The sequence below is a fragment of the Bombus affinis genome, chromosome 14, assembly GCF_024516045.1.
Source record: "Bombus affinis isolate iyBomAffi1 chromosome 14, iyBomAffi1.2, whole genome shotgun sequence".
Lineage (NCBI taxonomy): Eukaryota > Metazoa > Arthropoda > Insecta > Hymenoptera > Apidae > Bombus > Bombus affinis.
The window spans coordinates 3631019-3658802 of NC_066357.1; the positions used below are offsets into that span (position 1 = coordinate 3631019).

Here is a 27784-nt window from a genome sequence, read left to right on the forward strand (position 1 = left end):
TCGTGCCGGAATCACGCACGACGGTCGTGACATTGTGAAGAGAATACCGTATTCGTGAACTAATGTAACACGGAGATCGCCATGCAATTAAAGAAAAAAAAAATTCCCTCGTCAGACGAATCTTTACGTTTACTTCAATATCTTCAAGGTATACAATAAAAATATTTTTCGTATATCCCTTTTCTTTCGTAATTGCGACTCTAATCTGATCTAACTTCATCCCCTTACAGCATCATATTATACATACAATACATTGTCAATCGACAAGTAAGATTTTACGTTCGAAAACTCCTCGTATAAATTGACTACTTAATTGACATTTATAACAGGAAAGGCCAGTATCTACGTGTTACTACGTCACCAATGATATTCCATTAACCGCATTCGTGACTACGGCAAAGTCAGCAGTTTTATGCAATCATACGCACGGATGCAAGTTTAAGGTTGCACGGATCTCGTTGGCTGATACGCGTGCTGCTAACGTGTCCATAAATTAGTGTCACGCCTCGAATAGCTTTCTCAGAGCGTCGGCCATCTCTGAAACGGATCTTTGCTCTTGTGATTCGTTCTATTCAAACTACAATGCATAACCCCTTATCAACGAACGAATTAGAGAACAGTAAACGTACAATGAAAATGAGAAGAATAAACGATTGCTCTCAATGGAAATTTAAGTCTGCGCATTAGGATAAGCGGAGATACATTTTTGTAAGAAATTTTGAAAATTTCAATTTCGAATTAGAGAGAAAGAAAGAGAGGTCAACGTTAATAAAGACGGCCCCGGGACGTGGGATCCCCTTGACCCCTTTCAAAAAACGTCCCTGAGTCTCATTCGCCCCAGAGCACGCGAGGAGTGCCATGTAAACTCTATTATACTTTCCATTCTTTTTTGCTTTTCTTTTGCATGTCGGCGCTTCCTTGGCGTCTGTCGTTGCATGTCGTGACGATATTTCCTGCCTACGGGGAATCATAGTGAAAAATGAACCACCATGGCGAACGGTGTTCTGCTCTGTGCGCAACTTGTCGATAAATCGGTCGCCTTTCTAACAATTATGTAAATGCTTCTTTGTTATTCGATTGAAATTTTATTATACGCGTATCTTATTGGATCACTGCGAGGTACATGTAATTCGTCAGATAATTTATGTTCGACTATATCGTAGGTTGGATAACAAAAAATTGAACAAAATATCGGCATGTGTGGTCGTAGGATTTATGTAACAGGTTAAAATTATTCTTGGTCAAGGTAAAAATCCCAAAATCAATCGTCACAGGTTGCTGTGAAATTTATAATCAGAACGTAATCTATGGATTCTTCAGATTCTACTTTTACCGATATTCCTTGATTCTTTCTGTTCGTTTAAAATAATCTGATAAAAACGTCATAATATTATATTAGTAATATGCATCTGCAAACATCCGTAATAATATCTCAAACTTTAAAAGAGATTAGATTACCTTTTACGAAAGAACCGTTACTTTCTTTGATAACAAGGTACGCATAATGCTTAGCAAAGAATTTTAATCAGCCTTGAAAAGTAACAACAACGGCAACTGGTAACACCAAGTTCACCGAAACGTGTTAAAAGCGAGGAAAAGCGAGGCTGCTTAATTGTCCCAGAATCTCGCGCTAATTTCACGAAAGTTGCACGGAACTTTTAAGTCGTCCAAGAATTTATTCCTATCCCTGGCACAACGAGGAAATGCCTGTTAAAATTTCGTTGAAGAATTCTCACGAGACACGACTTCCCAAAGGATCTTTCGAGTTAGTAAACGGCTGCTAGGACCGACGCTAAATTCAAACGATATATACGTCTGCTTCGAGAAATCGTGAGTGCTGGCAGCTGCCGTCGTAAAAGAGATACTTTCTTGTCCCGTGAGTGCCGTCTGTTCCTTTCGACCAATTGCGTCTCTTGACCAGTTCAAACCGACCAAAGCAAGCTCTTCTTTCATTCCCTTTAATCGTTATTTGCTCTCCGCGAATAATCCTAAAGGGGTTCTAGCGGTTCAAACGATTATCCTCGGCTCGATGCGACCTTATCACACGAAAAGAAATTTGTAAATAAATAGGATATTTTATATTTTTATACGTTCTTTCTTCGTGTTGAAAGTAATTACGAATAAAATTTCAAACTAATTTTAGAGATTATGTTGTATCATATTAATAACTTAAATATCGCGATTATATTTGACGCTATAAACCAAGGGATACTCGCATATAGTAAAATTAAAATTACCTTAATTGATCAAAGTGTCGATACGAAAATATTTGGACCAATTTTTCGAGGCGTTTCGTGGAGAGAAAAGGTACTTGATACAGGTCACTTAACTTTCTTATGGCAACGCTGGCACGAGCCTGTTGCTTGAACTGAATTAATTCGCAGTTACGTCAGTACGGTAGCGACCGAGTGATCGTTGCTCTTCGCTTCCAAATGCGTTTATTTGGCCGATTTCTAATAGACTGATTCTGTAAGCCCACGGGCGACGGGTTTCGGAAGAGTTTCATGGCTGTATCGATCTTCTATCACCAACATTGTAATGCGTCATCGACGTATTATTATATTATAAAATGATGGAAAAGAAAATACTTTATCTATCTATTACTGTTATAATATTAAAGCTATCTCGTATTTTATTATAAATATTGTATTACATCTAAATTGAACAAAATTAATAACATTAAATTTAAAAGAAAGTTCATTGTGCCCTCTTCTTCAGAGTCGATCCCTATTAAATATTCAAAAACTAAATAGATTAAAACTGAGCTAAAATATTCAGCGATACTTTATTTAATCCATTAAAGATAAGATCGAATTATAAGACAAGCTAAGAAGCCACTGCAAGTTGTATTTTAACTTTAACACAAACAAAACAGGTCAAATACCTAGGACTCCATTTAGATACACAACTCACATGGAAACTACATACTAAATCAATAATAGAAAAAGTACAGAAAACAAGGAGACAAATGCATTGGCTAACAAGCCGAAAATCCAAATTAAGCATAGAAAATAAATTAAAAATATATAAAACGATCATAAAACCAATCTGGACGTACGGAATATCACTATGGGGGACAGTCAAGGAAGAAATTAGCAGATAGTCAGAAAAATACAAATCAAGATTGGCAACACACCCAAACCGGCTAGCTGCGGAAACGTTCAAAACCATAAACATGGACAGAAGGCTAAAAAGGAAGCACCCAGCAGACCTCATAAATGATATAACCTAGCAATCGCGAGGATGGTACCTCGCTGGGGGTAGCCATCGACATGTTAATATAACTGTTAAAAAATTCTACCAAATGTCCAAATTGGACAAATTGTGAATTTCAATAAATAAATATAAAAAAAAAATTTTAACTTATTTTCCATTCAGTGATAAATACCGAATATCGTATGATTGATATAGCTATTATTAATTATGGAGCATCAATTATTTTCCAAGATACATAGAACGTGTTGTTAGTTTCGAACGAGTCAAAACACTTTCGGAAAAATTTGTTGACTACCCAGAGAGGTCTTTCGTTGGAGGAAAGAAGTGTTTAAGAAAAGTCGAGGTGGAGGGATTTCGGTTTCGAGATGGAATGGGCTTTCGCCTGTACGGTCCAGCTGTTTCTCTGTCCGCCATAAAAACTGGTGCATAGCGCTCCACTGGTTCCCCTTCTTCTCGTCTTATTTTTCTCTTTCTTTGCAACGTTAATTTACATTATCATCCACACGAGCATTTCGGTATATTTTATATACGACGAGAGATTAACGACGTGCGATTTTCATCGATTCTCGGGACCTTCGAGCGAAATTTCGATCGTTAAGGATCATCCAATTTTCCTATCTTCTTCTCTCTCGTTCATCTCTTTCCTTAATCTTTTTTTATCCCCTGTTTCGATTTTAATGGTACGACAGCTGCTGGACGGATAATTAAATTAACACCATTCGTTGGAAGATAGCCTCGGGCCAACGACGACTTTATGCGCTGCAAATGAAAATACGAGGCTGGTGGAATTAAACGAACGTGGATGGAATGAACACGAGGAAACGTGCCAGAGAATTACGACTTTGTTGTTTTTCTGTGTGGCCGTAGCTTTCTTTACGGCTTCGGATTTTGAGTACGTCTTGACTTACTTGTTTGCTTTTATACCAAACGATTATAAAAGATCTGGATCTTGGCAGTGCTTGCACTTGCTGGAAATTTTACGGGTACCTAAATGGTAACGAGTATCTCGCGGTGATCTAAAGAATCGTGAAATAACGAGTTATATGCTGCGTGCAATTTGTGTCATGGATATTGAAGGAATGAATTAGTCTTACATGTTTGGATTTGATGGCATGGTAGGAGGTTGGCAAAATCTTGGGACATAATTGTCTATACTTATCTCAGTCGAATAAAATTAACACATAGATGCTGAAAGTGTTCGATATACAAAATTCAATTCATTTAAAGTTCAGTCCTCGGCATATACATTCAACGTAAACTAAACGCTCAATCCCAAAAGTGTAGTAATAAAAACGATACAAAATTCAGAATTAATAATTATTCTACAAATACAGAAATACAAAATTTGATGTCATCTAATTTCAAGTCTGAAATCACGTCCTGAATATCCTAGAAACTGAAGACGTACAAAAGTTCGATCTAGTCTCAAATCCACGGTTTAACGCTCAAGTTCATTTCACAATAAAACAGTTAAAAATTGCAAAAATAAAAAATTTGATACAACCTAATAAATCTTCCTATTTATTCGACACGCCCATTTTAACACACGAACGTTCCAAAACATCAAATAAAACAAAAGTCAGAGGAATTATTATCAACAAACTCTCATAGGATTAACTCACTACATGGACCGTCGTATTTGGAATTTATCGCGAAAACAGCCTAGAAAGTTTTTCGCGGCGCAACGGGAGGGCGAGGATTGCGGAGAGCCGCATGGTAAAGGCTCATTGTTCATCCCTGTCGTGACACTCATGGCGGTCCACGTTATATACGAGGCCTACGGTCTCCGGATGCATTGAAAGCACAGACTCCTTCGTGTCGCTCCGAGCAGTAACAATGCATAATAATGCTCGAATGGCCCGTATGAATTCAGATTCTGGCATCGCTCGCAAATAAGCTGCTCGAGAAAGAGAGGGTGCAGCTCGAGCCAATCCGGAGAGAGACGCACCAATCGAAAAGGAAGAAAGAAACGAGAAAAGGAAGAAATCAGAGAAAAAGAGAGCGAGAGAGAGAGAGAGAGAGAGAGAGAGAGAGAGAGAGAGAGAGAGAGAGAGAGGTTTTACTCGAAGAATACGTGAAATGGAAAACGGAGAAAGTTCGACTGGACTGATCGTAAATTTTTGGTCAACAAGCATCCACGTTTTGACCGAACAAAAGAAGAAGAACAAACGTTACCTTTCGACGGGATTTTGTTTCAATTATCTTCAATTCTCAATGCGTAAATATTCTTTACAGATTGAATTACGACTTTTCATGAGATTACGCAAGATTTTACAAAGAAAGATAATCTTAACCAATACCTTTTATATTCATCGTTCGTTGTTCTCGTCTTTCCCCAACCTGACTTCTCGTTTGCTTTTTTTCTTTTTTTTTTTTTCTTTCGTCCCTTTCCTTGCTTGACGAGTTTGTATAAAATCGTGAATATATGTAACGGACACCCTAGATTTTATACGACGTCCCCTCGAGGACCAAGGGGAAACGAATCCTTGGAAATTTCCATCTGCGGAACGAACAGGTCGATGGAGAGACTCGAATGGGGACCGAAAGTTTAATTATCGGGGTCCTAGGTTCTGGTTCGTTGCGAAAAGAAGAGAAATTTTGTGTTTGCGTTAGACATGGCATAGAAAGGTGCGATTTCAAATTACGTCTAATTTTTCTTTATTGGTTTTTTCGACGTATCGTACATTCGTTACAGGTCGAATCACATACATACGTGATCTAATCATAAAGTCACACATTTTGTTTCATCATTGAAAATGTCTCACGTACGGAGAACGTAGCGATAATGTCCCAGCGGAAGTCGGGGCAAAGTTAAGATAATATATATTTCACACGACCGTGAACACACAAACCTTGTCCTCGGCTTTCGAAATTTCCATCGTCCGGTTTTAACTTTCGAAACGCGTTTACTTTAGACCAGCACACTTCCTCTAACAATGATAAATCCACCAACAACCAATCTCAAAATGGAATACGGTCGAATCAAAAGTAAAAGCAACGCGAAAAAGCTAAAAGAATGTACGAAATCGCAAACAGTTGCTAACAATCCGCGTAATTGCACGAGGGGGAGGCAGAGAAATTTTTGTTAACGTTCGACCAGTCGGAAACCAGCAGGAAGCACGGCGTTTCCGTTTCTCCTTTTACGCTCGTCGTTCGGCTCGATTGAGGATACGCACGAAAGGTATCGACACAGAGACTCGAAAGTGTGCAAATAGAGCGAATGTGAAGGGGTTGCGGGCCACGGAGGATGTGTTCAACTTCTAACTTCCAACTTGTTCTAAATTATAGCGTACATCGGTACGATTGGCGAGAATCGGTTAAATGGGATCAGCGATGACCAGTATAGCTCGCAAATTTATTTTAGCCATTAGCACCGTGATCATGACGGATCTTTATACGTTTACGAGAAATTGAGGTGCACGTAATAGGCAAGGATATAGTGCAGAAATGTGTCTTGTTTTACGATGAAATTAAATAAAGAATCCTATGTTTAACAGTTTCTACAGAAATTCTACAGAAAAGCTAAGTTTCTTCTGATAGCTTCGTTCATCGCTGAATGTTTCTTCTTTAAGGCTCATCGACAAAATATACCGGATGTCGGACGGGTGTGAGCTTGAGTTTCGGGCGTTGCTCCAGTTTGGCCGCTAATATTGTGTAGAAAGTGGCGGGTAGGGTTCTTGTACGGTTGGAGAACGGTGGCGGAGGAGCAAAGAGAGGTGGCGGAGATGGTGACTGTGCAGGGTAGAAGAAACTACCACCGTTGAAGAGAGGAGGAGGAGAAGGAGATTGCTAGGGTGAAGTCAGACAGAGACGAATTGAAAGAGAGAGAGAGAGAGAGAGAGAGAGAGAGAAACGCAGACAGAAGGGCGGAGGAGAGGGAGAGGGACTAGGTGATTGTGTTAGAGAGCGAGGCAGAGCGGAATGGAGGGTTCAGACGAGGTCAGGTCACGGGACGAGCTGCTGTGCTCGGTCGATAGAACGAAGCTACCACCTATGCTACACATTGTACTACCTATGGAGAATAAACAGCTATACACATGTGCGTGTATATGTATGTTGCCGGCGAAATGTGAAATTTGGGCAGGTCGTGTTTTAACCAGTTGAAACTACGAAACTTCGAACCGTTTAATCTGTTTCAACATACGTTGCGAAACATATCGGTATTTTGTTTAATTTCCAGCTGTGTTTAGGGAAAATGCGTTTTACGATAGAGAAAAAAAGATATCTTGAAATTTTTCAGTCAATTTTTCTTTCACCATCCGCTTTCAATTGCTTGACAATTTCGGCTTTTATTAAAATTCTATCCTTCATTGAATAAAGTTTCCGATAATATACATTTTTGACAAGTTTACCAAACGATTTTGCATCTCAGCATATTATCAATTACGTTTCTTTTTAGATACGCTATGTAAATTCATTTCACAAACCATGGCCATTACTCTTGCCGCGCTCTCTTCTTATACACACAGAAGAGATTTCCCCCGTGAACGGTAGTCTAAAGTAAAAGCAGCGGGAGTATCAATTCGCTGATAGCAACGGCTCGAACCTCCGCAAAAACTTAATCGACCAACCATCGGCTTCGTTGGAGTTATTGCGACGCGAACGAAATATAAATCACGTGTTTTGACTTTTAACTGCTTCTTGGTTAAGACATACGATTGAGGTATCATCGAACTGGTTGGCAATCGGACCTTTTTCATGATTTACTATGTGCTTCGAGATGAAACGCGTACAAGTAACTCTTTCGCCTCCGACTATGATACCATTTCTAGAAAATGAAACGTTCCTCAAAGGTATTTCTTGTGTTAGTAATATTTTTCCGACACAGAAAAGAGTACAAAGCCAGAATTATTATTTTGCAAAGGAGCAAATATATAAATATTGCAACATATAATATCTAAAATGCAATGTAATATCAGGTGTTAGATTTTGATATTGGAATCTCGGTTAAAATAGCGGGGAAGAAGTGAAATTAACTTGTACTAATAGAATCATAAGTTAAAAAAAAAAAAAAGAAAAAAACAGCGATATAGAAAACATTGGAGTACCTAACCTGTTGATTAAAATTTGACGTGTACTCTTTTCCCTGTCCACCAGACACCTACTGACAACGCAGCTTTCTTTCTATAGCAAGACAATCGTAGTATAGAAGTGACAGAAATTACGGCAACGTGCTTAAAAGAATAAAAGATAGAAAGCAGTATGGACACAACATCCGGAGGATGTTCGACCTCACGCGTGGCCGTTTCCCGCACTTCCTCGTACGGTGTGAGGCCGGTTTGCCTCATGGAAGACCTCGATAAGGTCGCATTAAGGATTCAGGAACGGCACGACTGTGCAGCATCGCGAGAACACGCGCGTCGAGGTAAGTTGGAGGCGGCCCAAGAGGCTGGTGCCAATCGTGGAAAAAGGAAACCTCGAAGACTGCGATAGAAACAGACAGATGGTCTGTTCGACTAAACGATCGATACCGTGTTACCGTGCCATTTTTCTCATTTTTCATTTCGTCCTTTTCTTTTTATCATCAATTCACGTGTTGACAGAACCTCTTGACTACTACGATCATTCATTCTGAAGCGATCTTCGTATATTATAAGCGATTATGGAGCCCGTTACGTTTTTTGAAAACTTTTATAAACCAAATTGTATGCGAATATATGTAATTATATTAATTTATGTACATAACGAATATACGTAATATATGTAATTATAATATATATGGCGATTAATCAGATACTTTAACTGCTTAATCGGTCGAGTTATCCATTGATTTTTATGGATTCAAGCTGCGATATCTTATAGAAAGTATATTATACAGGTATAATAATACGTTATATTTGTTATAAAAAGACGTGGTCGTTTGTACAATAAGCCGAGGAAAAATTTTCTGTGTTAAGGGGTTAATATACGGGGCGTTCGATATAAAAGTCGCCACGATTTTTCAGATACTTTCGACAATCTGTCAAAAAGACATTCGGAACAAAAGTTAGTCAGCACTAAATCGATGAGAGGTCGAGCAATATGTCGTGAATCTCGAGATACGACAATAACGAGCAAAATCTTGTAGGTTACATGTTCCATTCTAGAGTTTCCTTTTTGTCATGGATCTTGAGGCACGATTGAAAGATCGAACGACGATCGTGGAAATGACTTTTACGATAAAACGGAGTCAAAGTCAAGACGGAGATCTGACACGGACCTCGCTCAACTCGGTCAAGGCAGAAGACCGTTAGAGCTCGCAGGACACACTTTATACATAAGGTGGGAAACAGAGAGGGAGGGAGAGAGAGAGAGAGAGGTCTGTGAGTATCGCACTTTCAGCGAGAAGAAGCGTTGGAGATGACACGATCAATCGACCCGAGCTTATGATCCGCTTCTATCACCGTCCTTGCGTGTATCGACGAAAAAACGATGAAATTTGTACGATCCTCGACTCGTTTGAATATCGCGTATGTGACTTTTGAAATTTCTCTCTTTGCAATAGTGATCACGGTTTTGTTGGTTTGCGGTAGTAAGTGTAGTGGTAAATGGTGATTGATCGATGATTGAATCGCTTGCGTATTTATTATGAGCCGTTAAGCGTGATGAAGTTAGAATAAAAAAGGTGTGAGAAAGCGAAAAGGATAAAAAAGTTAAGTAAAACAGTTGTAAGTAAGAATGGTTAGTAAAATGGTAAAGTAAAAAAGTTAAAAAGGGATAAAGATAAAGTGAAAAAGCTATAATTAACTAAATTTGTTTTTCATAGTTTTTGGGATCGAAGAAATCGACGTGTAGATTGTAATCTCTTGAGTAAACGTAACGGAATAATTAGAGAGCACGAAAAATGATCTGTTTCTTCGAAAGTTTCTCGATGATATCTGAAGAGAACATGTGCTTCGGCTCATTCCGAACTAATCGCCAACTACGAACACAGAACGTAGAATTTTAATTAATCTGACCGACCCAGTTCAAAATAAATTCTGAACACCGAGATAAAAAACATTTATTCAATTCCGCTTAATAGCTACACTTCCATTGACTAATTTACAAGGAGGTTGGATAATATCCTTGACTTTAATCCAACTGTTTTCTTCAAAATTGGATCTGTATCTTTTGATGGAAAAAAAAAAGAAAGAAAAAAAGAGGAATGTAGAAATATTAGGGAAGAAGAGTTTCATACAAGCAAACGAATTAATTAATGACACGGAAGCATGGGCATTGTGGCCGAACCAATGTTAGAGAAGTTAAGGTCAAGGAGAATCTAACGAGACGATGGTTCTTAAGAAACGGGTCTTAGTAAGCACAAATTAACCTCTTAAATTATCTCTCATTCTCATTGTTTAGCTCCATTTATTTAAAATATATTAAACAGACTAGATCTAGAAAAGATTAATTTCAACAAATTTAAGGCGATATTTGAAAATATTTTGGAATATTTGCGATAAAGTACATCTGTTTGTCGGAAGCAAGAGTGAGATCGTGGCACAAAAATTCGAGGACAGTAGCACTTAACTGAAATATAATCCAAAGTGTTATACAATCCAACAGTACCAGTTGAGGGTTAAAATCATCAACTAGAAAGAAGGCCAGAATATTCGCGTCAGAGAGAACGAAAGCTCTTGCCAGTATCAATTCTGCACTTCCATCTAATTCAATTGATTAAAACTCATCGAATCGCTCCAACTTCGATCTTAATCCCCAGAAATTCTTGATCCATCGTAATTGAAATATACCTTTAAGGGAAAATCGACCGCACAATCTACGATCACGAACAATTCGAACACGATGAATTTTTCATCTAACGGAACGACGAAGAACATTTTCTCTGTTCGCCACGGAGCGTTTAATCCATTAGCGACCAATGACACTTGTTCTTCTCGCAGATAGGAGCGGGAGGTAGAAGGCGCGTTTCGTCCGCAATAAAAATGGGGTCAAATCCCTCTTGTGGGCCAAGGTGTCGCACGTGTTAGGTGATCTCCGCTTTCAGTAACAATCGCACAGCGCGTCCGCGAGAATTATTAATCGCATCTGCTATTATTTGCCGCTTAGACCTCCGCGCGAGATACCAATCTTGGGTATTTGTGGTACTGCCTCTTTCACACCGACCGGTATCCTTCCATGTGATTCATTCGCACATTGTATCGGAATTTCTTGAAACGTACGATAGCGTAAGTTTTCATCTTTTTTTTTTTTTTGCTTAAGATCTGAAATTAATTTTAGATTTCTACTGGAAATAAATTAAGGGGTTGATATGGTAAACGACGTAAGTGCCAGAAACAGAGATTTCCAATATATATAAAGAAACGTGCAAATTTACAAAAAAGTGCCATGAACGTCTAGCGTTTATTATCTTCACGGATTTAGAGGTAAGATAAATAGTAAGAGTAGACTGGTTTCAACCACAGTTTACTTGATATTTACGATCTTAGCCTCTGTCTGGCGATAATCGTAAAAGCTACAATAAATTACTCTAGCGCTGGTAACTTTTATCATCGTATTCTACATGGAATTCACATCTTGTTTCATTTCCACGCTCCACTGCGTCGAATAAGAAGCTATATACGCTTTTCACGACTAATCGAGATAGTACCCTTAACATTATTGTAATACGCTCGATCTTTTTTGTATATCTCTTTTATTCTCTTCAACGTTTCGTCTACTCTGCTATTTGTAACAAAGGATGTTGATCCGTTTATATTAAACAAATATCATTATTACATAAACTATTTCCATAGAAAAGATTGCTTTTATATTTCTTTAGCGTTTACGTCGTTTAGCATAATTTTTTAAATTTCAAGTATCGGGTTGGTTCGTTTATATTTATTCTTACGATCGACTTATTAAGCGCAGAATATACAGCCAGCGACGAAATTCTTCCTTTTCTTCTCTCCCTCTTTCTTTTATTTCCTACCTTTTTTTCGATTAACGGCGTATATTCGTTCGACCCTCGCGTATATCCGATTCGCGGGATCGCTCTCGACAACATTGCGTTGGAATATCTGTTTGAGGGTTGCACCCCTCAGACAAACTCTGATGTATACATTCAGCAAAGGGATTTTAGCGTGGAGAGAAGGAAATCATCGGATACCGACTACGTTATCATTCAAACGAGCGTATTTGATCGATGCTTATACGACAGACGCTTCGATGCTACGAGGGAAGAAAAGCGACAAATCAGATGGATGGAAGAGAACTTTGGAAATGAAAATCGAAAAGTATCTCCCTTGAATACTTAATTATAATTTAAGATAAAGTTTCTTCGTCTCTCGCGTTAAAAAATTGCCCAGAAATGACGAGGACTTTTTCCCTATTTTCATTTCCACCTCGAAACGCGACTTGCCCTTATTCGCGTCAATAAAACAGCTTAACAAGGTCCGCCACTCGGCCTAATTTCCACGGAAGGTATTTTCTGTTCATGGACGTTTCCATCAACGGCGTGTCTGCCAAGTGAAATTTCCCTCGATCCACCGACGCGTCTCGTGGCAAATTAGCGAACATCGATAATTAAAGCACGCAAGAGAAAAGAATATTTGTGTCCTGGTTGAGGCGTCGTGACCAATCCTTCTACCCTGTTGAAAGTTTAGAGGAGCAATTTTCCCCGAGATTTTTCTCGATCGCGCCACTAACGACCTTCATCTCCGCGTCTTTCGTCGGTTGTCCATTGATCGTACGAAGAACAGCCAAGATCTTGACCCTCGATCGAAGTCAATGTTTTATTCACCCTTTAATCGTTTGTACTATATTTCAATTACCGATCGAGGTAATTTCGAGTATTTTTAAATGATTTTATTCCTTTCTTATTTTTCTGTAACTTACTGTTACGGATATTGAAAATGTTCATCTCGCGTTATTTTCCATTATTCGCGATCTTCTTACTTTCTTACGGTTTTAAAACAGTCTCACGATGAAACCTTCACTTTTCTCATTAGAAAGAAATATCAATTGCGCCGAGTTCCTATCGCTTTCGTCCTTCTCTACGGCTAATTTATCAGCAGAATAAATTAAATGATATTTCTCACAGTCTAATAAAATCCTAATAAAATTGTACTTCTAGCCGCTATTAATCACTAAGGATCGGAAAATTTTTTGCATCTCGTATACATCGGAAAGCAAAAATTACTGTAATTATTATCCGACGATACTGACTGATGCTCGGTTTATTAAACTTACGTAATATTACGTAAAATCATCTTTTTACGTAACACAAACATACAGATGCACGACGTATGGATCCAGATTGAATCGATTAACGTATCCTTCTCAGCGATACAAATATTTATTCGCTGTATCCAACTAAAATCGATTTACCAAGTTTGGCCACCTTCCCAATTTCCGACAATTCACGATAAAGCGTATCAACGTTTCAAGTCGATCTTTCTGCAGTCTCCGCCGCTATCAAATATATTTCCACGTCAATAAGTATCCTCGCCACGTCTTCACCCAGTCAATTCGACCTTCGACAGATCGATCGACGTTCCTCCTACGCTTACGTTTTAACGTTTATTCGAAATGAAATTCGTTTAACTCTATCATTCGCGCTTTTGCCCGGTAAATATGTATGTAAATATGTAATATTGCCCAGTGTATATAGTATCCGTTCACAGGTGATGTTTAATGGATGCAGCCCTAGGACATAATTCCGATTGAGAAATACGAACCGTGAACCGCGGGTCAAACGTTATCGCTCGCGCGAATGAGCAGTTCGGAACCGCTCCTAGGAATCCGTGGAACGGTTGATTAATTAACGGTGCTCGGGTCGGCTCGCCGTGTCAATTATCCGGACTCGTGCGTGCCAATAGCTCGGATTCGTGCAGATGGACTTACAGAATCGAGGCCGCTGTTCTAAGATTTTTTTGTTTATCACGTTGCTCGTAATCGAACGAAAGATCGAGCTAGAGAAAACTATCTGTGCCAAATATAACCCCGATCCTTCGTTCGAATCCTAACTTAGAACGCAGCGAACAGCTGATGATATATGCATGCAAAACCTGACCTTTTATATTTCTGGAAATATTTCTCTATAGAATCTATTTATTGCGGTGAATATCGACGACAATCGAGAACGTTTTTCCTCTTGTTGCTAACGTAATCTTGGATAACCGTAGGAGATTTCGAGAAATGACGGATATACGCGCGAACAAAACAAAACAGCTGCGTATCGTTATTTTTAACAATAACCTGGCACTTGCTTAAATTATTCCAGCGCTACTTCACCATCACTTTGTGTGAAATAACGAACACGACGCAGACGCGTGCTTCGTGGAACTTTGCACTTTTAAAAGAGACCCGGTCGGAGCAGCGATCCCATCGTGGAATGCAAATCTCGCGAAATGGAACCCGTGCTATGGCAGAATTAATAAGCAGGGCAGGCGGGCAAAAGGAAACTAAGTTTTACGATTATTCCTCGTCGCTGTGAGAATCGCGAGCGTAACGAGCTTCTATCGACTACCTTTATAAAACGGTGATATAGTCTTGCCTCGCCACAGTACTGTTACATCGAATACTTTGCATTTTTTCCCCGACTTCACGCCGTCTTAATGAGCGCACGTTACGCTTAATCGAACTTCTCATCGTGTTTCTGATACGTGGTTTCATTCAGCGAACAATTTTTCGGTTTCCATTCACTCGATTTTTTATAATAATTTATTAAGACGTTAAGTTGGAATATTAAATCGTAATCTTGTTGCAATTACGGAATTTGTCAAATTTGCCTATCTTTCATAAAATGAATCGTCCATCGACAATTTTAATTACCCAGCAGAAAAATATATTAGTTATCCGGCGAGAATCTTACATATCGAATACACGTGAACAAATTGCTTAATGATAAGTTCAAGCAACGTCTGGCTTCCAAATTCGATTCATAAGGTCTGTTTCATAACACGATACGTCTTCGTATTCATTGTTATTTAACCTTTCCACATGTTTCAATTGTAATCGCTTTGACACGATACTCTAATACATGTAGCTTCAAGAAAATAGGAAAAAAGATAAGAAATTCAACCATCTTTGTAATCTTGACATCTTTCAATCGCTATTGTACTAAGATATCGAGAAAGTAAAAAATTCATAATGTAAATGCGATTACTTTCGTAAACAGCCAAAGCGGTGACTACACATTTTCCAGCTGCTATCGTATTAAAATATCCGAAACGCGTAAAAATTCACAGCGTGAAAACGACGTGAACGCGAAGATTGACGAGAGAGGATTTTCAAAAATGTCAGGATATTCTAATTGTGCATGGACCAAGGCGACGTCCTTCTCGATTTTCACTTGCTTTTTCTCACGGCATCAGTCACGGGTCCGTGAGCCGTTAATTGCTTTTACTGGTGCTTCCACTAGGTTCTCTTCGATTTTGCCAATCGAACTCGATGGTGCGCGTCTCTATATGCCGACAGGAAAATTTTCTGGGAACTTTGGAGACTACGAAGGCCAAAGTTTTCGCGGAGCATCCGGACACTTGTGACGGGAATCGATACGGTAGCCTTGAACGAGAATTTGGAAATCGGCCATTATGATTGGAGAGTCATTGCCAGTGTCTTTGATTTGTCCTTAACCCCGTTCCACGAACGACAGAAATTCTACGCTAAATTCGGATAAGATTCCGATTAAACCGGGGAATAGTCGATTTTGGCAATATGGCGTTTTCTTTGTAACCGATCGTCGCTCATGTTCCTCATAATTGATGGGTCGTCATCTACACTAAAGGGAGTAGATCCCCCAAGGGGCAACGGTATTCCCTTTGAAACACAGCAAAGTTTGACGGCTGAACTTGATCGGAATTAAAACGCGCAGGGAAAAATACTGATTATCCACGGGACAATGTGGAAACTTTTTTTATTCTTGATTCTTCTCAAATTAAACTTTTACGAACTGATTTGTAAGATTTTTCCGATTAAAACGAGATCAGACACGATATAATTTAAATCGTACTTACATTTTAAATCACATTCAAGTCGAGAGAAAATAAGTTAATGTGACTAAATAAGAAACTATGGTGCAAAATATATCGTGTTTGGTCTTGTCTTAGTCAGAAAAACCTAACAATCGTATATTGGTAAAAGCTTTATTCGATAAAGATAGAAAATTAAAAGATTCCGATGTTGCGTTAACATCGTCTAGGCGATATGTTTCTTTTCATCAAGCCGACTCTTGGAGTCTTTCTCTCTTCCACTCGCAATATCCTTTTCTATGTTCGGCAAAATGCCGAGTCGTATCTATTACATAGAATCGAGGCCTGTACGCGATAACGTGATTACCAAGGAGTCGCGATTTTCCATCAATTACGGAAAAAATACTGTGTTATTTTGATTTCAAGAAAACTGATGAAATTTAATCTGCGTTAATTCGAGGCATTTAAACGCCTTTGAAATTTATTTGGCTGGTTTAAGGCTAAGTTCGCTCGATAGTAGATTTCAATTACTCAATCCAATCTTACCTTTACATTTCCTCGGTTGAATTCCACTTGTCCCGCTCTCTAAACAACTTCCTTAAACGGAGACACTTTCCAGTGCACAGGGAAACCTCGAACCTCTAATCAATTTCTTTCAATCTCAAGATCTATCAACAATAATTATCCTTGCAATTGTAAGCAAACAAGAATAACTAAAACTTGGACAGAATTGCATCTGCTCGAGGCCTGCGTCGAATTCTTCAAACCGACATACGTTCATTACCATATTTTTCCAAATGTCCCACGGATTTTTGTACAGAATACGTGGTTAAACGCACGAACAAACGAACAAAAAAAGAAAAAGAAAAAAAGAAATTGGAAGCTCAAGAATGACCAAGCAGTCGACACGCGAAGGTTTCTTGGGTAATTTTCGCTGAGGTTCCGTTTTACGGCGCGCAGCCTTCGGTGGCGACGAGCCTTGGGACACTTTCATGTCGAGCCTACGATCGATTCCATTGATTATCGACACTGAGGTTAAGGTTGGCCTGTCGTTTCAACGGGGTGGCACCGTGGAAAAAAAAAGTCGGTGCTCGCCATCGATTTTCCGCTCGATTCTCGACCTGATCGCGCGATACCACACGTCCACCGTTTTCAATTTCTCGAATTATCGAGCAAACCCGTTTTCCGACTGACGAAGTGGAAAAATATGAAAGGATTCATTGGTTGTGTTTTCAGCAAACGAAAGCAATGCTTTTTCTTAAGCAAAACTCTCTAGGAAAATTGACGTAGTATATCACAAACAATTCTCTGCGGCTAAACCTACCACAAGCCGAATCGATCAACTTCACTTTCTATCAATTTTTTAGTCTCATTACGCAAGTGGATTATTGTTTAGTTCCCAAAGAAAAGGATTGTGTTCACAATGGGATTATCGAATTTTTTGGATAATTGAATGACTCGCATTAAAGTTATGTTCTACATGAAAAGTCATAATTCTTAAATCGTAAGGTGATTAATTTATATTCTATAAGGATCTGTAACGTGTATTTGTACATTTTAAAAATTGTACAATACGTCTTATCGTATGTGTTTATAAACTTTCTCACATAAATCTGATTGCCTTAGCGTTGTACGACTCGGTACAACTGAAATATCCATAGCGTCGTTATTACAGGAAAATTACGGACTGGAATCGTGATCGAAAATGTAATCGTTTCACGATGAATGATTAAGAAATTAATCATGGCCATTGGTTGCAACGACTTTTGATACTTTTCTTACTCGTTAATCATTGATTACTGGTTATCGAATAATCGATAATTACGATCGTTAACCTGATTTTATATTAATATAATATATAATAATTTTTAATCATTAAGCGGATTACGTTTTTCCCAATTCACGGGAACGTTACAGTATACTAGCTTGTATCTCACAGTCGAATGAATATGCACAATATTTACCGGACTAACCGATGTTCGGAAAACCGATATTCGGATAATAGAGGTTGCGCTGTAGTAACTTCCAAGGTAAATAAAATAATTCCCAAGGTAAACTGAAGGAAAAGAATCTACGACTCTGAAATTTATTTTAACCACGTTCAATAAAGATCGACGAAGAAAGCGCGCGATATCCCTTGTGAGCGTAGAGATTACTAACGGAGCAGAAAATACGGAAAACTCGGTGACCTGTGCGTAACGCGTTAACTTGCACAATTTCGATGGTAGAAAAAAAAAATAGGACACCCAGAAGAAACAAGGTCCCAGGTTTTCCACGAAAACAAACGAAATCGGGTAGCGACTTTCTACGATTATTCACGCCACTGAATCATAACCGGCTCGTTAGAATGGAAGGAAAACCGTCTGACCATTAGGAATACGTATTAACCTTTTCGCGGTTCGTATTGGTAAACGTAGTGGTAAACAGAAAATAAAGAAACAGATATACGAAAGTAGAACATGTAAGTATGTACATACACAATTAAAACACAAAGGGGGAATGTATGAATACACATGAATAATAAATAATCTCTCGTTTTAATTACTCAAGGATTATCTCGTATTTAGTTTCACTGTGACAATAATTTTAATCTGTCGACGAGTTTCGGCTGAACTAAGGGACTCAGAATAACACGAGCTACGTAATTAATTTACTTGCTGACTCAAACATTTAAAATTGCAATGCTCAAGTTTATACTATTATACTATTGTTCTGTTCACTTTAATAAAACAATACTAAGGTCTTTGCAATAATCGATAATTACGCAACATGTAAAAACACACTAAATATATAAAATCTCTAAACTGTCATACTTGCTAGAATCTTTAGAACAAACGTCTCCTTAGCTTTATTTAAAGATTTATGTTCATAGAACTATGAATTTGTATGAAGTAGCTACAAAGTAACTGCAGGCCTCTCTTTAGCTTTTATTTAATCAATTATGAATCTGCATAAAGATCCGCGATCTAGTAACGATCTACTTCCATAAATTTGTTCTAATTGCAAGCCGCCACTGGAACATCGTGTATCGCATAATATATTTATATTCTCTATGAAGCAGAAAGGATGGTCCCGATTGTGGTGGTCGAGCAGGAAATCACGGAGGTCACACGGGGTTACGTCTCCCGTGGGCTTGGCATAGAATCGAGGAACAGAGTGAGAGTTGGTGTACGCGAAGGATGTCCTCGAACGCTCGTTTTATGCGTCCTAGACGACCTCACCGTCGAAAATAACCATTTCGATGGTCGCGTCTACGTATACCCACGCCTTTTCTCGCCCATTGTGCGCTTTCCCGTTCAGTATCGCCGCAATGCTTGCGCAATCCCGGAAGCGGCGCTGCCTTTCGTTTCTCCCGTGAAACCAATAATCCGAACGTTCTTGACCAATGTTCTCTGCGAATTTGTTCCGTATGAATCAGTATATTCGCCAGAAGAACATAGCCTGTGATTCGTAAGAAATAAGGAAGGATCTAGACCCGTTAGATTCGAAACTACTAAAACTTTCGAAATGCGTAATACGTCTACGAGACAAAGAAGTGGAAACTTCAACGAATGCAAAGAATTAATTAACGTTGGCAAATGACAGCGATTTCACGATAAAAATTCATCAGAAAGCACATATTTTTTATGAAATGTCCGTTGAAGTTTCTAGGCTGACTCGTCCACAGAGAAACGTGTTTTTAATTCGATTTATAGTTAAGTTAATAGTATACTTTGGATAATCGAGAACTTTTGTATGGGATAATAAGCGGTGCCTGGGAAGGGCTGCAAGAGTTCTGCCGAGTTTGAATAGATTAAGCCGGAAGTGTACGGCTATGGGTCTAGGGAAGGAGAGTATAGGAGTACTGCAAGTGACAAGTTCGCTAACTAAATCGCTCTCCTCTACAGCGTGACTGTAAAGGATTGTATACGAGAACAGCTCGGTTTTAAACACGAAATTCAATTAGAATAAAAATCACCATTAACGTCACACGTTGTCGCGTACAAAAGAGCTTTGCGGCAAAATTCGTTAGGAAATGTTTTTAGCAAGGCTACAGAGAAGAGTGAAATAGAAACGACACACAGGCGATGTTCGCGTAATAAATGCATTAGGATCGTCGATATTAGCGACGATATCTTTATGTAACCGAGGACGAGTGATGTCACTTTCGCATATTCACAATGGCTACGCGATGCCACGGATGCGAATTGCCGGTTGCTGCTTCTTCGTCCTCGTTAGTAAAATATTATCGATTACCGTAGACCCCATAAAGAAAGGGTTAAACATTCCCGAAGACTAACTAGAAATTATCTAGCCGCGTCAATTTTCCTCGAAGATGCTTTCGCACTAGGAGACGATGCAGAAAAGTGAAAGCAATTTCTTCCTCGAGAAATTAACAAGATCGAGCGACTGTACAGAGTTTAAGCAGCTTTCCTAGCGACTCAAATTGCCATGAATATACAGATCGACGTCTTACAAAGATGTTTTACAAAGATCTTACGAAACTCGATGTACGATTTTTTTTTATGCTTCTACTAATTTATTACATTTATTATTATCTGTACAATTTATTTGTTCATTGTAAAATTTGTATTAGGAAGAAAATCGAAGTGGAAGGTAGATAACGAGCATGGTCGTATAAAAGAGGTGCATGCGTGTGGATATTTTTAATCAATAGCGTACGTTCGATTTAAGAATCGTATTCGGTGAAGACACCGCCAAATCAACATGCATTGGCGAGGAATTTATAGAATTCCGGTACGAGCTAGCGCGAAGGCCAGGAGAGACTGTTAAAGATCAAACTGAGGTGAGCGTAAACAGGAAAACAGGTTTCGCGGATCACTTTGGCACGGTCTCGTTTACTAATTATCGCGTTATTACAAATGGCGCGATGTAGCGAACGATTCGTGTGTATACGAGCTGATTCCAAAGCAAACTACTGGCTGAAGATGCGCTCGATACGCACGCCGAGTCGTGATGTAACTCGAGATAGAACCAACACACAACTTCCTTTTTGTGAGAAACAAATCCGCGTTTCAAGCGCCTGTTCTTTACATAAAAGGATTCTCACTGTTAATACTTCGCGATTTTGTTTCTTCTTGTTATCGAAAATACGTTAGGTATATCTGTATTACATAATGATTTTTCATTCATTTCTGTTTCACAAGATTACGATAGATCATTCTGTTATGTTCGAAAAAATATCGAAATGAATGATACTGAAGAAAGAAGGACGATGACAGAGAGCATACAATGGTAGTCGTAGAAGAATGTATTGACGTGCTACTTACTCGTCGACATAGCTCGTTTTGTTCAGGCAGCGAGGCCTGAGCACGGCTCAAATAAAGGACATCTGAAACCAAAAAATGAAAGGAAGATTGGTACAAGGCAAACATAAAGAAACAGAAAATCGTTGACATTGTATGTTCGATTCTTTCGCAATTTCTTCTTAAAAATATTCATTTGGAGGAGATTTCGATTGATTTTTTGGTGCTCTGTACGTTAAAATCGATCTTTCTAATATGTCTCGACAATTTATTCAAGTATCGTTTGTTAGCGTATAAAATATCGCGTGTAAAATATATTATTATCCTAAATTAACGTGTTATATCATTTTGTATGTAAATTATATTTACAACGAAATTATTCGACAAAGAAAATTAATTGAAATCAGCAATTCTACGTTTCTCTCACCACAGTCTGAACACTGTTTGCTCTATTTTATATTATTCGATCGAAAGGAGCGCGGAGGTATCGAGCACGCGATCATTTCGCCGCTAGACAGCCAAGATGGAAAGAAGACCAGCTTTCAGCTAACTACTTTCGATTGTCAATCGTCGTCGGTGGCCACGTTGTCGAGGTGAAAATCGGCGCTAGAAGCTAAAGGCAGAAACTTTCAAATCTCCATTCCACCCGGGCACTCGCCACTTTTCACTGGTTACTTTTCACTCGGCCGCGGCATGATTCACTTTCCACCGGTGGGCGTTCCGCCGCGAAAAAGCCGTAAGAACCGCGTGGAAAGGGGCGAAACAGATCATGAAAGTCCGCCGTAACTCTGGCCCGCATCAATGTTTTTCCGTTCTGTCTCCTATACGGAGTACGCAGGTATTCACGTTGCAAATAAATACGAGTTGGTCTTTCTTTGCAGTCGAGTAAATCCGGATCATGGCATTAATGCCTTTTTATAACGAGTTCTGCTTTTAACGTTACGACTAGCAAGTAAACGGTTTTCGATTTATTTGTGCCATTCTTAAGCGTGAAATGTCTTCCGATAAAATTAATTTTAACTTTTATCGAAATAGAAAGCTATCTTATAAATACGTATATATCTGTTTATTTTCGTTGCGCCACTTTAATTAGTTCTATTTATCCCTGTACGTAGTATATTTAGGAACTGTATCGCTACTTCGTTATCCTATTCTTTACTTCTATAAAAGTTCTCAGACTGAGATTGGAGGGATAAATACGTTTTGTATTCCAATTTTACTTTGAAAATCCTCCGGATCAAAATTTCGTGCAATAAATCTCTCACTCTGTATATTCAATTCCAGTTTAAAAATACGTGGGGTCGAAATGGTAGGTCGACTCTCTCACACACACAAAGAGAAAGCTTCCTTTATATTTCAATTGTCCATAACTGCATAAACATCCGCGGTCCATTCGTTGCTTCGATTCTTTCTTCACTGCCATGGTGCCATTTTAAACAGACAGTCCAAGGATGAGTCCACACCCAGCCTTACATTCTATACGCCAGACCAAACAATGCATTCCAGTTCCCAGGCTTGGAAAGCCTTCGTGTGTATTCATTTCATTTTTTGATAGCCGTTATCGACCTCATAGAGCACGGTCGAGGGCAAAGGGTGAAGGCAACGAGGGAAAGGAGGCACAGATGGAATGGTAGAGTAGCCACAAGAGGGTTCTGAAACAGGATAGAAAGAGAGAGAAAGACCTGAATACTGTGTGTGTGGTACCGGATGAGGAGAAGGTCTAGAAGAGGAGGGAGGGGGGCGTTCGGGGGGACGATTTGGACAGCGACGTCCCTGAGCCACTTGCCACAGTAGGTCAGCTCTCTTCACCTCACTTTGCCTCGTTTTTTTTTTTTTCTTTTCGAGCCATCGTTTCACACACAACTCGAGGAGGATCTTCGGTCGTCGCTCGACCGACGACACCTTTCGTTTCCATTCTTTCTTTCCGCCCCCAAGTTTCACTTGGTTCACCTTTTGCCCCCTCTTTGTCGGTATGTTTTCGTTTTAATTTAAGCAGCTACACTGTCGGCTGTAAGTACCAGTTTCGATACATTCACAGATTCTACTCTATTGGTATTCCACTCTAATGGTATTTTGCCTTATAAGGTACATAGGATACGAACGAATTTTTGGATCTACGATAAGATAATTGAAAAAATACAAAGAGTGTAAAGCATTCGATTTACGTTAACGCCACGAAACGTTCGAATACTTGTGATCAGCAGTGTATGTTTACATCTTCGTACATCCGATAAAGACGCCATTTTTATGGAAATAAAATGGTACAAAATCTGATTGAAATTTTTCAGCGTTTCCCACATGAAGGCGCCTACGAACTTGTTTTCGTATCGTCGCTTTATATGTTTGAAAGCGAATATGTTATTATGCAAAGTCTTATGAGCAATCGATCAACTACTCTTTTCGTTTTCATTCATATACGATGGATGTGGAAGTTCTCAAAAGATAATCTATTTTTCAGAGATTCGTGCGTCGTAACGTGATGATATAAGGCATCGTGAATTTTATCATAGATTCTAAAGAAGAGCGTTTATGACATAATGTCCCTTCGTCAATTTTTTAATTTATAACGTTCATCGGTGAAAGACATCTTAAAAATATCTGCTGATATTTAACGCAAACTCGATACTTTTCACTGCCCTTATTTTTTAATTATTTTGTATCGTTTCTATTGCACGAGGACCAGAGCATATTCGAGGAATTTAAAAAATAGAAGGAAGAAAAATAAAATTGTTTCAATAGCCGATTAAAGTGTATCAGTTCCCGATATCGAAAAATTCTCCGAGATATTGAGTTCCAGTGGAAATATCGGTGATATTTTTCATTGAGAAATTATTATCAGGATCCGTTGGTGGAAAGCAAGCCTGCATAGCCTCGTATGCGACAACGCCTGACTATCGTTCCACGTATTTGCATGTAATGTTCTTACATACCCTAGGTAGAAACAGCTACGCGTCTTAATCGAGCCAACTCCGTAGAAAACGTCAGCACGTGTACAGGGCACTGAATACGGACAAAGGCTGTTGAACGTACTTGCTTGCTTACTTTAACGACTGGTGTGTCGCACGTGGGACGCCAGCCTTCGGGGATAACATCCGTTTACTACGAATATAGAAAATATACTTCCTGCACTCGCGCTTTCATAATTTATTACAAAACCACATCGTTCTTCATTGGCCGTCAAAGTGTTTCACTTTCGGCCTACCAATTTAATCTATTTGTGGGATACAAACTTTTACGATTTATGCGACTAAAAATTAACAAAGACAATATTTCGGTATAATTCGTTTTCGGTTTTCGCAGGATATGAATACGTATATATATATGATACGATATATTTGTAATATAAATCAAACGACACGTAAAAAGAATACAAGCATTTTTCCATTTCTTGAAATAGCATTGGCTTTTCTCTGGGAAAGTAATAAGACTAGAGAACAATAACATTTCTGGACACGTTGAAATTATTAAGCGCTACGTTCCTATTACAGGGTAATCGAAATTCTGTCCGTGTAACACATGTTCCGACGGAGCGAGCTGACTGCTCGATTATACCGGCTAATTCGATTACTTCGACGAGCTCGAACACACTCGATCTACCCGAGAACTACATTTTATTAACCTTACACCACGCTAACAATTGTACCAGATAAAATAAAGAGAGAAAAAGAAAGGGAAAGGAAAAGGAAAATATCAAATTTTTCTTATCAAATTAAATTACATTGATCAGCTATCGTAATTGGAATTCTATCTAATAATTGTTAAGTATCGAAAATTTCGAATTATTCAAGCAACTCCAACTGATCGTGGATCTTCAACAAGGAGAAAGAGAAAAATAGAAAGGAAATAACAACTTAAACGTGCGTCGACGTGTGTCAGTGACGCTTGTTAGTTATGTTAACATCGTCCATAAATCGATCAGAACCGTAGGTGTTACCGAACATACGAGAAAACCAGCCGTCAGGCTATTGGAGCAGAACCACAACGAGATTCCTGCTCTATCCGCGTATTAAAGCGTCGCCGTTCTTGCATGGACGAAACTGCACGGCTCGTGATCGTTTCCAGGTTGTGGAACCGGTACGCTCTACTCCTGAAATTCTTCCACGCGAATCGGCCGGCCCTTTAAATCTCCGTTCCACTTGGAATTTCTGTTCGAGCTCTTACTGGAACCGAGCGTACGTGATAAAGAATCGAATTTTGTAAAGTAAAGGATATTCTATATCCGTGTATGTGTGCGTGATTTCATTTCCTATTTCTATTGAATATTTGTTCGCCTGTAAATATAGAACTTGGATGCGAATCCGATACGAGTCCCCTGTCTACATGTTCTAAATTTTACGAATCGATATCGTTGTCCTCGACGTCCCTGTAGCCGTCCTCCGTTTCTAGAGAAGACAGACTCGAAGTATACGAGAACGAACGATTAACATTCAACAATTTCATCCAAACAGATGAAAGATACTTTTGTGAAAACACAAATATTGTACAATTGCAATCTACGATCGGAACGCTCCTTTTCCTTACGACCGATAAATTCATTTTCTCAAATTTACAATTTTTTTTCTCCGACTCTATTTGTTTAATTTCGAATAAAAACGTTAAAATTGTCTAAGATATAACTATAACTCAGATATAACTATCATCCTTGCAAAAGGTTGATTATAAAATAATTACGTTATATTTTGATTTTTCTGCTATTTTATTTTTCTGCTATTCAATGTCCTTTGAAGCAGATCAGCATCTTTTAAAAATTAGATAACAGCAACAGATTGATCGATACATTCGAGTTAAACTTATATAAAACACATTGTGAAGAATTGGAAAGAAATTCAACTATACCTAGGTTTGATATCGATCGACATGTTACACGTGACAGATGGAAAATACTTAATTCAACGTGTCAGTCTTTGTCGTAGTAGGTACGGAGGAGGTGGAAGGTTTAAATTTCCAAGAGAAGCTCAATTAAACTCGAACTTTCGCAAACTGCTATATCTCAGCGTAATCGAATGGTTCGATATCGCCGTCCTCGACATCTTGGTGGTTGTCCCTTTCTCAGACGTTTATTAGTCCGCGAACGGAGAACTTATCGTTAACCTCGATCCTCCTGAGCCACGATGTTAATACCCACTCCCACTTGTCTAACTGTACTACTAGGTCGACCAGGTGGCATCCAGACACTCGATCGATTAGAAAGATATCAATCCGAGAACAATCGCCTCCATGCATCTCGATTTTCTCTGAGAAAATTGTTTACAGATGAAGTAGGTAAGTACAAAGAAGGCGAAGCTCGTCTTTCTTCGATACTTCGAAACTTTCTTTAAAAATTTGCGAATTATTATAGCCGTTAGCGAGAGTAGTGATTCTTGCTAGTTCTTTAACCAGTTAGTAACTAGGGTTATCAGAGCAATAAAAATGACTTCTAATTTATTATACAAATTCTAGGGAAATTTTTGTAAAATACAAGGATAAAACCTGGCTTATCTTTCTTACATGTCTTTTCATATATTTTTTATCTTGATGGAAGAGTCTTGGTACTATACTTTGATCCACTGATCTAATATCAATAATAGACGAAATTTGGTTCGACTGATCTGTATAGGGATTGGCGAATATTAAAATTAAAAGGACGTGGTGCAAACAACTATCCGCACTAATAAGCCCTATATAATTATAAATTTGTCGTCCGATTCGCGGTTGGAGATCGCTATATACGGGCAGGTTGTCGCTCAAGAATTCTCAAGGGACGTATATAACATCGATCTTATCGTTGTTACGCCAAAATTGGCCTTCGTTAACATTATCAAGTTAAGAGAGGCCGGCCAAACTGGTTTCTCATAAATCTTCCCGATTACAGGCTCGTATGCGCTTCGATTAAATTAACATTCAACTTCGCGCGAGTCATCGACGAACGATAATCTTTGGCGCCAAAATGAACGATCCGACCAATCATCGTCACTCGATTATCATATTTCTGACATCATATTTCTCTTTTCTGATACTGTATGTGTGTTTTACGTTTGTTTATCGAAGAGGGCTTCGCGCTGTATACTTTCTTCGTTAGATTGAGGCCAATCTTCGCTCGTTAGATCGAGGCCAATCTTTAACTGCGTGACCGAGCTCGATGTGTCTTGATGATGGTTAACCCTTTGATTACGAACAGCGCCTATAGGCCCTCCATGAAAGTTATCACTGTGTACTAATAGCGGTGTTTAGCGCGGGCTGTTAATTTATTTAGCAACACGTCGGATGTAGGATGATGTAGCGTAGAAGGATTTAATGCATAGTGAAGTAGAATGGGATTAGGTGACGTAGGACAGCGTATAGGGAGACGTCACGCGAATAGACGATGGTTAACAGTACGCAAAGTGGCATAAGATAATGTGGAGTAAGACAATTTAGCGTAATAGGTAGCTATTATACAACGAAGAATAGTAAAATGCGATGTATTGTAGT

The 27784-nt window shown here is 38.9% G+C and overlaps 1 protein-coding gene across 6 annotated transcripts in view; it reads right to left on the bottom strand.

The window, feature by feature from the left end:
- Positions 1–27784, bottom strand: part of LOC126924398 (origin recognition complex subunit 2) — a 112879-nt gene that overhangs the window by 26268 nt on the left and 58827 nt on the right. For 5 of the 6 annotated variants that reach the window (XR_007713500.1, XR_007713501.1, XR_007713503.1 and 2 more), the window contains one exon: positions 21359–21420. The gene's annotated coding sequence lies outside the window, so the exon portion shown is untranslated. Of the gene's footprint in view, positions 1–5567; positions 19481–21358; positions 21421–27784 lie in introns of those variants that run through there. The other variant, XR_007713502.1, reaches the window with a different exon arrangement.